Source organism: Gymnoscopelus microlampas, assembly GCF_963454915.1.
Source record: "Gymnoscopelus microlampas genome assembly, chromosome: 7".
NCBI lineage: Eukaryota > Metazoa > Chordata > Actinopteri > Myctophiformes > Myctophidae > Gymnoscopelus > Gymnoscopelus microlampas.
Genome location: NC_139944.1, coordinates 23,916,004 through 23,928,855, shown reverse-complemented (window position 1 = coordinate 23,928,855; position 12,852 = coordinate 23,916,004). Strand labels below are relative to the sequence as shown.

At 42.6% G+C, this 12,852-nt stretch overlaps 1 protein-coding gene across 4 annotated transcripts in view; it reads left to right on the top strand.

Annotated features, from left to right (window-relative positions):
* iffo2b (intermediate filament family orphan 2b) overlaps window positions 1-12,852 on the top strand; it is a 31,953-nt gene that overhangs the window by 9,663 nt on the left and 9,438 nt on the right. The window lies entirely within an intron of this gene.

Here is a 12,852-nt window from a genome sequence, read left to right as displayed (position 1 = left end):
TACTTTGAAGTGAACCCACTTTTGTGGCTTCAAACCTGAACAGAACTGTTGACACTTTTCTGTCATCAAACAGTACTGCTGGCCTTGTGGCCTAGAGAGAGAGACATGCCAATCCTTGGTCCTTTTGAAGATAAAGTGCAAAACATTTCAACATGTTCACTGGTTTTAGTTGTCCTCGTAAAGGTGTGACATGTGACCACTGGTACTAAACAGTCTCTCTGAAGGAATACTAGTTTCTGTCATCATGAGGATATTCACCATGATTACATTATATTGAGAGTTTTTATTAATAATAAAATATCAAATCTATCCTTGCATCCCTACTTCAGAAATAGTATGAGAGAGAGAGAGCATTAAACGTCTGTGGCATTGTTTTCATTAATGGCTAATTCTTGCTTTGTTATACAACTGTGGAGGGTGAGCGACATGTTTCCACGACAAACTATGAATTACCCGTAAGTCTGTTATTAGAAAAAGTTTGCCACCATGTAGATTATTCATCCTAGCCTTTTCACACTTGCATCACTGTATTGCTCATTGCTTGTTTTGTTTCATTTCTGCAGCCTCTTTGATCATCTTTACATAGGGTGCCAAAAATAGTGGAGGTACATTTATGTAATCATCATGATGTCACTGCTAGCATTGTTGTTTACCTTGCATTTCATAATCAGACCAGAACCTTATTTGACAGCAAGAAATTAATAATTTAAAAGACTGTGAAACGCGGTGCCTTTACTAACAAAAAACCTGACTTCAGGGAATGAAACTGTCGAGATTACTGGACAAGATTTCTTTACACAGGTGTGTGTGCTTAGATGACAATAGGATTGTACCATGAGATTGAGCCCAGAGCGATCATGCTTTTCCCTTAGTTTGAATGCACACACACACACACACACACACACACACACACACACACACACACACACACACACACACACACACACACACACACACACACACACACACACACACACACACACACACACACACACACACACACTAAACTGGCAGGGAATCAGAGTACAAGAAATCAGGCAGGAGTTAAGACAGAAAGGTTCAGGAGTCAGGTAGTAAATCGTAACAAAAGACAATGGCTGTGTTCAAAATCAGTCTGTCACTACTCCCTATGTAGGGAGTTCCACTGTACACACAGTATAGTGAACTCAATGGAAGAATAAAAAAAACAGGGAAAGCCAGGTGAAGGGAATGAGGTGATAGCATGACATGTGGGAGTGGCAGGATCTGAAATGCCAGGAGAGGTAATGACCATGAAAACAAATGAGTAGAAAGGAAGGATTGATGACACACCCTAAACGGCTAAGTCTCATGTCAAAAGGGAACATCTGCCATAATAGGGCACCCACTGCATCCCCACCCTATCGAGGCCTAGTACATGCAGCATGTTTTCTGCAGCATTACCACAATGTAGACATACCTGTATTCCTGTATTCAAAGTTTTCCTTCAGTAAAAGTACAAAAGTACTGGCATCAAAATATGCTTAAAGTACCAAAGTAAAAGTGCTTATAAATGTCCCAAACCTTTAAGAAAATAACAAATCAACACCTGTCCCATTGCAACACATTGTGAGTTTGTAGATCGACTATTTTTGAATAGCCGAAGTATAAAACACACACACACACACACACACACACACACACACACACACACACACACACACACACACACACACACACACACACACACACACACACACACACACACACACACACACACACACACACACACACACGCGGTCAGCACGTCAACCACTTAAGTGGTTAATGTATGTTTTGTAATGATCAACATGTTTTAATACTCAAGTAAAAGTACCTAACAATTGTCCTTGTACTTCAGTTACTTTCCACCACTGGTTTTCTGGTGCACATGAAATGCATTTAGGTGTTAAATAATATCGTATAAATCCCCACCATTTGTGAGCTAACATCAGATACCAGATATTATCCGTGACAACTGAATGATTTAAAAGAAGTTTGACTGTTCTCCTGAATAGTGTTTTCATCTTTTTTATTTAATAAGCTCATTCTATGTTGAATCAATAACCAGCGGCCAGAGCTATTATAGCAGTGCTATAATGTGAACGGCAGGAAATGATAGCAGCACAGGGGAAACATAACAACAGCATGGTGTTAGTACAGTATGCAGTATGCTGTATAGGATGTCGGGTGGGGTCGTTTTGCAGGGTGGGATTGGAGCTGCAGACCCCAGGGAAAACGTAGCTTTTCCGCCTCCCCCTGTTTCAGCCGGTATACGCAGACAATAGATCAATGCTTATGTCTGTGTTAATGTCAGGGATCTTTTTGTTTTTGTTTATTGTGTGTGAAAATTAACTCCTCATTAACCACTTGATACTAGCTGAAAACACAACGTGTCACAATTTGATGCGTTGTGAGCTCGAAGATTGGCTATTTTTGCTAAAGAGACTGGGTGTAGAGGGGAAAAAAGAGCGGACCAAGAACAGGTCAAGTTTAATAAGTATAGAGGGTTTATTTCTGGCTTTCCCGGACAAGAATTATTTCATAATCAGATACAATGTATTTGTTTCACGGTGGTCTTGTCGACTGATAATGTTATAAAGAGTTACTAGAAAGTCAAAGCAATGGTTTGTACTGTAAGTTGAGAATTCTTCTTGACCTTCGTGAAATCTCACTTTTCAGGTGTGATTGTGTAATTTTTAGATCATGTCTGTACGGCTGAAAAACTCCAGACACTCTGCTGTCAGAATCATGCCAACCAAAAAAACAAATCATTAGGTTCAGGATGTTGCCAACATTGTAGTAACATGTGCCAACTTCACATGTCCCTGCAGGCTGTGTAGAAATGGCTACAGTTACAACAATTAGATGAGTTGACTTGAAACCAATTATCTGTTATTTCGGGATGTTCTTTTGATCACACTTACATGGGCACACCTTTAGCTTTGTCTTGCACACGAGGAGGGGTCTTTCAGAGGCCAACTCGACGGTACAGTACAGAGGAAGGAGGACTATTAGATCACTAGAGGTCCGGGCGGCCTACGGCCGCCCGAAACCCCCAGCCGCGCACGGGGCCCAGCTTGGGCGCGTGTATATATGGGATGAACATTTGGGAAGAAAAAAAAAAAAAAAAAAATTGTAATGTAAAAGTAAAAAAATTGAGAAAAAAATTGGGAAGAAATAATATTTTTTATGTTTCAGGGGGTCCGCGGACCCCCTGGTGGTCCGCGGCAAAGTCGTCGGATGAAAATCTCCAAACGGTAAAAAAAAAAAAAAAAAAAAAAAAATCCAAAAAAAAAATCATGCAGGTTCTTGCTTGTTTCTGGCGTGGCATCCCAACCTGGCATCCCAATGCCGGCGATGTGTACTTCCGGGTTGCATAATGATGACATCACTGTCGAATCCTTTGCTGTCATGAACCTAGCCTGGTGTGTTGACCAGTAATGATGACATCACTGGCTAATCCTTTGGTGTCATGAACCTAGCCTGGTGTGTGCAGCAGAGCAGAGCAACGTGCTCTTGTTGTTTTGGGGATTTTCAATGGCGGGCCGTCGTGTTGTGTTGGCCTCGGTGGTACGCACGGTAAGCGGTAGGAAGCTGCTTCCACTTCCGTTGTGTCCGACATTTGGTGAGTAGAATTAATTATGTTGCGAGGTGGGAACGGTGTAGTGAGGCATGGCAGGTGCCCTACGCGAAACGTAAATTCAGGCCGCCCGCCGTGGCGACAGTGTTGGCGACATGTGGTGTGACGGTGTTGTGTTTAGTCGATAACAGAGCTGTGGGGTGTGGACACCGAGGGCACGGAAGTTGCTCGCCATTTATATAGTTAGATATGTTTGCTACAGCACGCACGCACACACACACACAAACACACACACACACACACACACACACACACACACACACACACACACACACACACACACACACAGCCCTATTGTGGGTATTGTAAGGCAGTGTGTTTAGGCAATGTGGTCATGGTGTTGAGGCCAGATCAGGGCATAGGATTAGATTTATTGTCACATTGGCTCCAACCTATCCGGCACTCTGTCAACATATGGGAGATGCCACCAGCCCTTATACAAAACCCTTTTGGAGACTGGAGGATGGAGACTTTGATCAATACAATGCAGGAAAAAAGATCACCTGCATTCAAAAGGTGACTGGAGCATGAATAGTGTCCAATGTGGAATTCAGTTTCATCATGTGTTCATACACATGGTTCTGTCTGAACCTGTGTCCCTATGTTTCTTCATTGTTAGCCAGTATGTACTGCAGCATATATGGAGACTAGCGTGCTCATTTGTCATGATGACGATATAACATGAAATGTGTTTGTTGAGGTTTCTAACCATACTGTTTGCACGTGTAGGAGTGGCATCCTAAATACACAGTAAAGACTAATTGCTGTCGCAAGAACTTTGTTTAAGAGTGTATTCATCTTCTCTGTGTAGAGAAATCCGGCAAGCACACTGACGTTTTCCAATCACTGTCAAGTTCACCTCCCACTCCTCAAAGTTAAAGTAAATCCATTCAAAGCAGTCTCTTCCAAACATGCATCAAAGAACCATAACCCCTCTTTCAAAACCATAACCGCAACCATACTTGGTTCTTAAACATGTCAAAGAAAGAATAGAACATTATGTATGGGAAACATTCATAAGCACACACACAGCACAGTACTGAAGTGTCCTGAACTAATTCAGTTATGCAATGTGAAATGGTTCAACTCCATATGTTTTGTACACACCCATTGATAAACACATCTTGAGTTCCTCTACATGTATGTTACAGTATACTTACGACCTACACACACCCTACCAGTTGCTTGTCCTTTTCAATGTCATTACGCTTTCATGTGAACGTTTGAAGTTCGAGTTGGTTCAGCTAGCTACTGTAGGTCTTTCTGAAGGGTTATATTTAGGGATCTTTACATTATTGTCTGCACCATGTAGGCAATTATGTTTATATGGTACTGTACTATACAGGGGGCTTTATTACAGTGGAGGAACTTGCATATTAACATATCAAAATATATGTGATAAATGTAAACACATTTTGGACAGAAGGCTATTGGTTGCATTATAATAAAATGCACCAGGCTCAAATGTTTTATAGTATTATGGATTATTACCTAGAAATCTGAAGTGTTGTATATAGTATAGAAATATTATCAGCAGCAGTTGCCAGTCACACAACATTTACATCTTGATATTGTTAATTGAACTGCACTATAGACATTATACTAGCTATTGCTCAGCAGTTCCATTAATAACTAACACATGTAAGGTGTGTCATGATCCAAGAGGCGCTCACAAAATGAAAATATTAGATTGACTTAAAACATGGCTGTAACGAAATCATTGGAAGGGAGATGAATAGGTTGTAAGTCAGTGCAACATTTTCTTTCCGACGCTAGACAGCAGCGGTTGAAGGATTCCTCCCTCGCTGTATGGTTTAAAATCACTGTTGCTCCCTGAGGCCCAAAGAGATGGCGGCCGAGGGAAAAGGTCTTTGGTCACTTAAGCGTGACCAGCGTTCCTTCCAGCAGGGCTTGTGGTGTCTGTGTCCTGTCTGGGAGAGGAGGTCTATATTTAAGACTAGTGCCTGCGCGTGGAGCGGTATAAGATAGGGGTCACCACTGGAAACCAGACGAATCTGCCAGGTATTAGTCTGGCCATGCCAGGCTAGGTCACCACCAGGCAGTGAGCCATGACCCCCTCCAGGCACTTACTGTATATGTACAGTTTACAGGGATCAAGTGAGCCAGGAATTCATCTCTGTGTGGATCTGTTGCAGGTCTGTGTCACGTGGCACGCTTTCACGAACATGAGAAGGCCGGCAGAAAAGGCTGATGGAGGACAAGTGTGTGTATATTGTTAGCTGTCGGGCAGAAACATTGTAGCTTCATATTTCATCTTTTAATATTTTTTTTACAGTTTTTTATAGTTAGTATTTTATACTATACTAGAGGTTCTCTGTACACATCTCACATCTAGAGTTCATGCCGTGTCTTTCCTGACTATTTGCAAGTTTCGGAGTTCGGGCCGCTACGCGGTCCTCACACCTATGTCGCACTGCCGATCCGACTGACTGCCCATGGAGATGGAGATATCTGTATCTGTCAGTCCTTGTCCCTTTTATGCTTATATATGGAGATCTCTGTATCTGTCATTCCTTGTCCCTTTTATGCCCATATGGAGATCCCCCTTTTGTGCCCATGCATGGAGCTGACTGATTTGTTTGATGCCATAACGACACATTGAGGTTAGACACCACACTCCATATTTGGGCGTAGCTGCATTGGGAACTCCTTATATGGTTATGGCTGAGTCATGGTGACATAGCTCTCCCTTAATAAGCCAATTTTAATATAGGATAGTATGACAGTGTTGCACAAAAGTAGAAACCTCACAATGTGATTCTTAACAAGAGCTTGTGACTAAATAATACATAATCCATTGGAACAGTAACTATTTTGGACGTCTTAGTAATTCCACCTGACTGACGGCCACGATATGCTACGCTGGGGGTGAAGATGGGATGAGCGGGCTGGAAGATGAAGTAGGGAAGCAGAAGACAGATGGACGGAGGAGAGCTGGGGTGGGGGTGGGGATCAGGGCAAATCAAATAAGGTCTGACCTTGAAGTATTGTCTATTCAGCATGAGTTAGACCCTATAGCAGTCAGCCAGTAGCCTCATGGGTCATGCCCCCCCCACCCCCCCTTCCCAGTTCTCTGTGCACCTGTATGCTGGATCCATTTTGCTGCTCATTAGCACTCCACACATGTCTGACTCTGTGGACCTTATAGATCACACGTTTCCGACCTTGTGACATCCAATCAATGTTCAGCCTGAGATATAGCCTACTTCTTCTTTTGGATCACCATTCATTCTTCCAGTATTTCCCACCTTAACCTCAGTGTCATGGACATTTCCTCCCACAACACCCTTCCCATCCCAGCCCAGCATACCCTAATTTGTTGGTACAGTCTGCAAGGTGAATTACAAAGTCAAAAGCCTCTTTAATGCCATATAAATGCATGTAGGGTATAGAGAATGCGTTCATGGAGAAGACAGGCAGTATAATATATATATATAGATACATATACTGTATAGGGTTCCATGGGAGATATCTCTGTTGTGATTTATATGGGCTGTCGATGGGCTCATTTCACGCAGTAAAATCCCCCATCCTTACGGGTCCATTTGGCTCCATTTGTACACTCTTCGGAGTTCAATTAACACCAAGGATTTTACTGTGCATGCAGTATGGCTGCAAGGGCTTGTCCCGCATGTAGCCTGATATATTGATTAGACCTAGATCTGTCAGGCATGGAACATTAACAGTCCCTGATTTTCTTTTAATGACCACTACAATTCATTATGATGCTGATGTTGAAATCATTGTTTTTTTGGCTTGTATTGAAGGAATCAAATGTACCGGTACTGTCAAAGTCCTGAGCAATTCCAATTCCAGCGACCACCGCCCATTTCTAGCGCATGAGAATTGACTTTATGGGTAAGATGAAGAAGGGTGTGGTCTGTCCTCCCCGTCAAGGGGTGAATAACATTCCATGGAAAAGATGTTTATTATCAGTAATGAGCGGCTAGGGCTTTTTATCCTGAAGAACAACCACGCCTCAAAATATTCTGATAAGGCACACAGACCATAAATCTGGAGCGTTTAAAAAAGATCCCTATATTATCATATGAACAGTCAATCTTCTATGAATATTGGTACAGTGAATATGGGACACTCTTTCTAATTAAAGCAGTTCTGAGCAATTATCACCTCCAAATTACTATATTTGGGCATTTTGATTTTAGTATCAATAAATCAAGTGTAAATGATGGTGTTATTCTTAAAAACAAACAAACAAAAAACCCTATGCACAGTATATCAACAATGTGCCTCCAATATTTTGACTCCTATGTGTCCTGAGAAAAAAGCAGAACTTAGCCATAAATAACCACAATAATTGCTTGTAGATAGATCTGCTAATTTCTGTGCGTGACACCATTGTACGACGGAGCATACGTTTTGCGTAAGATGGTTGGTGTGCAAATGGAACTCCTATTCCCCAGGCCCAGACATACCACACAGAGCAGGGAGTGTTTGTTGGCAAGGGCTGCTGGAATGCTATTGTTGTGCCGACCAAAAATGTATGAGAAAAAGTCAGCTTGACATGAGATGCTTCATATTTTTCTGCTTCAGTATCTCAGTGCAGCATCAGCTTATTTAATTTGGTAACTCAGTCAGTAAATATACTGAAATAACCTTCCCACACTGTACATCCATGGTAAAGTACCATTGCTTGAACTTAACCCAATTAGACATGATTCTAAAAACGCCTTCTAAATCCTGACCTACGTTTTCTGAAAAACTTCAAATATTTATTCAATAATTACAAACAATTATGAAAGGTATAGTTACATATATATATATCCTGGTCTAAATTGGTTAAGTTAACCACTTAAGCCCTATATTTTGAACAGCGAATAGCGAAAATAGCTTACAAGCTCATTGGCAAACCAGCAAGCAAAAAGGCTGCACAGGCGCACACCAATGTTGATAAGGTGCTGACCACAAATGAAGAAAAAGGCAGTTCTGCTCGTAGCCACGATGCAAACAATATTCTAATAAGACAATCAACGTTTCGACCAGATAATGTCTTCTTCAGGATTGACAGAACAACAATGAACCTCACATTTATAGGGGAGGACACAGGTGAACTCCATTGGAAGAGGTGTGTCTTCAATCAGGGTACCCTAACTAGGGAGGAGCAGGCAATCATGCAATTACAATTATATCAAGGTTAGGTACAAAATCCACAATATACAAAAATGAGTAGAAGAGTAGAGTAGATCATCATTTTTAAATATTTTGATTATTTTATTTTTTTGGAAATGAGTTGGAAATTTCTTTTAATGACCAGTGTCCCCAATTTAGTCGTTATGACAATTAATGCACTACCTGGGCACGGTTAATAGACTCTACTATGATTTGAAAAGTACCTTTGTTTGTTTATGTGTTGTGCTCTCAGTCATTTTGAAGGGGTAGATGTCAGTATTTAATATGTGATCAAATCTGATACCCACAGTGTTTAACAGAGTGGAAATCAGATTTTGAAAAAACATTCTTCATTAACTGAAAGGGGAAAAAAGGCATGTTGATTATTAAGTCATGAGGTACCATTAGGGCTGGATAGCAAAAGAAGAGTCTGGTGGCACACAGATAGATGTCTGTGGGATGACACAGTCAGGCTCCGAGCCTCCTGCTGCCTTTGTCCTTGTAAGGAGACTCGGGTTCTGTTCCTTTGACTGACTCAAACCAAAGGTATACAGCAAAACCTTTAGGAGAGGAGCCGTGGCTTGGCAAAGGCAAGATTAGAATACTTTCCCTGTGCTGTAGTATCATCTTTATTTAGACTATGTGCACTGTGTTACTGTTTCCTGTCTGTGTGTAGCAGATATCAGAATCAGAATTATAACTGCTTCCATCAGCAATGGTTTTATTTCTGATATTCCACTACCGTGAAGACTGGGGTTCGATTCCTCGTCCACAGTGTCTCTGACTTCGCTGAGCGCTCCAAACAACACAATTGGCCATGTTGGCGGGTGTGTGAAGGCAAGGGAGGCCAGTCTCTGTTGCTGCAATCAGGGTTTCTTCCTCCCCGGGGGGTTTGACGGCATGAGGGGACTTTCAGTTAGGATGGAGCCAAACGCCCGAAGCGTGCTTTATTCTAGTAATAATGATAATAAAAAAATACACTTTTTTACCAGCCAAGATGCTGTCAAGATTCATATTTAACGGCCAATTGAAATTCGAGTCGGCCAACAACGAAAACCCAGGCTTCTGTAACGACTACCACGGGTTGGTCCTTGCACCTGTTCAGCAGGGAGTGGAATTAGGAGGAATTATGGTGTTCCTCCACATGCGTTATGTCCTTCCAGTGTAACTCCTCACTATCAGGTGAAAAGAAGCGGCTGTGGTGAAGTGCCTGCCCACCACAGCGGAGGTTGTGGGTTTGAATCCACCGTGGTGCATCCGGCTTTGTCGAGCGTCTATGTGAACACAATTGGCCCGTATTCGGGGGAGGTAAGCCGGGCGGGGAGGATGATATTTGTCACTGCACGTTCTCCTACGGGCTGGGGCAGCACCTGTCAGCAGAGAGTGTTGGGCGGGAGGAGTAGAAAGGAAAAAAGGAAAAAAGAAAAGAAACGGCTGGAAACTCTAGACTAAGCCTCATTCACACTTGCACTGTAACCTGAAAGTTACCCAGACACTAACCGATGGGGCTGTATGTATGAACGCAAGTGTCAGACTCAGTAGTAGGCCCTGACATGCAATGAACCTGACACTGCTAGCTCCCTTGAGTCAAGTCGGTGTAATGTCCGTTTCAATGGCTGAATGTGAAATGTTTATCAGTGGAGGCGTGGTTGTCTGCACCATCCCAAAGACCAATGAGTTGGGGTTGGCAGTGACAGGGACTTCACTGTACATGAGGGGGGAATTTGGCATGATGACTCAATTGGGAGACAAATGAAAAAAGATCAAAATCAGTTCATCAAAAAAATCATAGACATTTTGTTGATTTTGTTAATAGGTACAGTAGTCAAGATCTCTCTGTTGATATTGTAATGTTGCTCTACTCTGCACCCTCCCTTCTCCATTAGCTTGAAAGGAAGTGGCCTCCAGTATCATAGATGCAGAATGCAGGCAGATGCTGTGAGTGACCCACTGGTTTCTGTCTGCAGAGGATGTGATGCAGTTGTGAACTCTGCTGACCTTAGAGAGTCCTGCAGCAGGCAGGCAGGCAGGGCAGGCAGTGTTTGTGGTCGCAGCAAAGCAGCACTGGCAGCATTTTTAGAACAAGGCTTCAATCACTGCGTGAAGCTTGCCCAGCCTGCCAAGGAATACTTCTCCCTAATTAGACAGTATACATTCAGTGGCTTCTGAATAGGAACAAAAGCACAGTTTTTTGTGGCTGAGGCGAACCTCTAGTGACGCACGTTGTTTACCCCACGATATGTTAGTGTGATGCTGGGTAGTACCAACATGTTTTCTGTCCCCGTATCTGTCTCCATGGTGAGGTCGATGGGAAAAGTGTCCCGGCGTTAAGTGCTGGTCGACATCAGATGTCACCCCTCAGCAGACGCACGCACGCACGCACGCACGCACGCACGCACGCACGCACACACACACACACACACACACACACACACACACACACACACACACACACACACACACACACACACACACACACACACACACACACACACACACACACACACACACACACACACACACACACACACACACACTTATCTCTTGCTCTGCCACTGTTTAGATACAGCCAGCCATGTGTCTCACAGTCATGCAGATGCCATAACGATGTGGATTACATCATGTTAATGAAAGAATCCATTCTTAAATCCATGCTCTCTTTTGGGAGTCATCCATGACTGAGTCTACCTACCAGTTTCACCACCTTTGTTGGTAGCCTGCTGCTCTTTGAACCATCGAAGGTCACTATCTGTTCCACTCTGTGTTTTGGTTGTTTTGCACTAGAAGTAGTCTGATAAGGGTTTTTCAAGGCCAATTACAGCCAGCCATGAGTCTCAGTGCAGCTCACAGTCATGCAGATGCCTCTTAATGATGTGGATTACCTCATGTTATTGAATGAATCCATTCTTAACTCCGAAATCTCTTTTGAGAGTCATCCATGACTGAGTATGCCTACGGTTTCATTTCCCAGGGAACAGGCAGGTCTCTATTATAGGCACCGTCCCAAGCTGACAAATGCTGTCTCTATTAGTGGTCATTATTACGCAGTGCCTTGTGTGATAGATACCTCTAGGGAAGCAGTGGTATAACCTGTCAGCAGAGAAAGAAAGCTCTGTTCCAGGTAAATAAAGGCTGTTAATTTTCACTTGTGCCCATAATACTCTTTTTCTGAGATTTTCATCCAAACATAATGTGGTAGGATCTGTTCACTGGAAATTGTATGTATTTTATTAGCAACCTCCTAAACCACAGTAAACATGTGCATTCAGAGAATAACTGATTTGCCCAGGCTTTTAGAATACATGTTAAAACCTGTTCCTTATTGATTCTGAGCTCGAGTCTGTAAGATTTTGCTAAATGAATGATTTCCCTGCAGCCAGCCCTTCATGAGAAATGAATGAGGCTGTTATTAACAGAAAGAAAAGCCACAGTAGGGTCTGCTATGCGGCAAAGAGACCCCACCCTCATGGGGGCTATTCAATCTGTGTTAACCCTATCCTTATATCCAGCTAGAACGATCAGTTTCTGCTCAAGACTACCCATGAGCAACCGATCCTCTTTCAAAAGGGGGCTGGAATTCCATTCTTGGACTTTAGACATGACAAGACAAAGGGAGGGGAGACAAAAGATCGTCAATGGGGTGGGAGCTGGGTGGGAGCCCACATTGTCAAGGGCAGTGTGTAATCAGAGCTGAGATTACCGTCCCACAAAGTACCATTACCCTGTCTAGGGGCACCCTAGAGGCCATTCCATGCAGTATGTACTGTACTCATACCAAAGCAGAGTCTGACCAATGCCAGATGTTTGAGTCCGATGCTGATCCCGTTTTTTTTCCAGTCAATTTGAATTACAAAGAAATGCAAATTAGGAAAAGAAATCACAAATCTACATGCTCAGAATGCACAATGAGCTTGTAGATCTTTATTGAATTATCTGTCTTTCTATTTAAAATATTTGTATGGTTTTATTATTATTATTGTTGTTGTTATTACCTATGCTGCTGCATTGTCTGAAGGAAGCCAAACATGTACATGTACACAAGATCTAACAATAAAGCACAA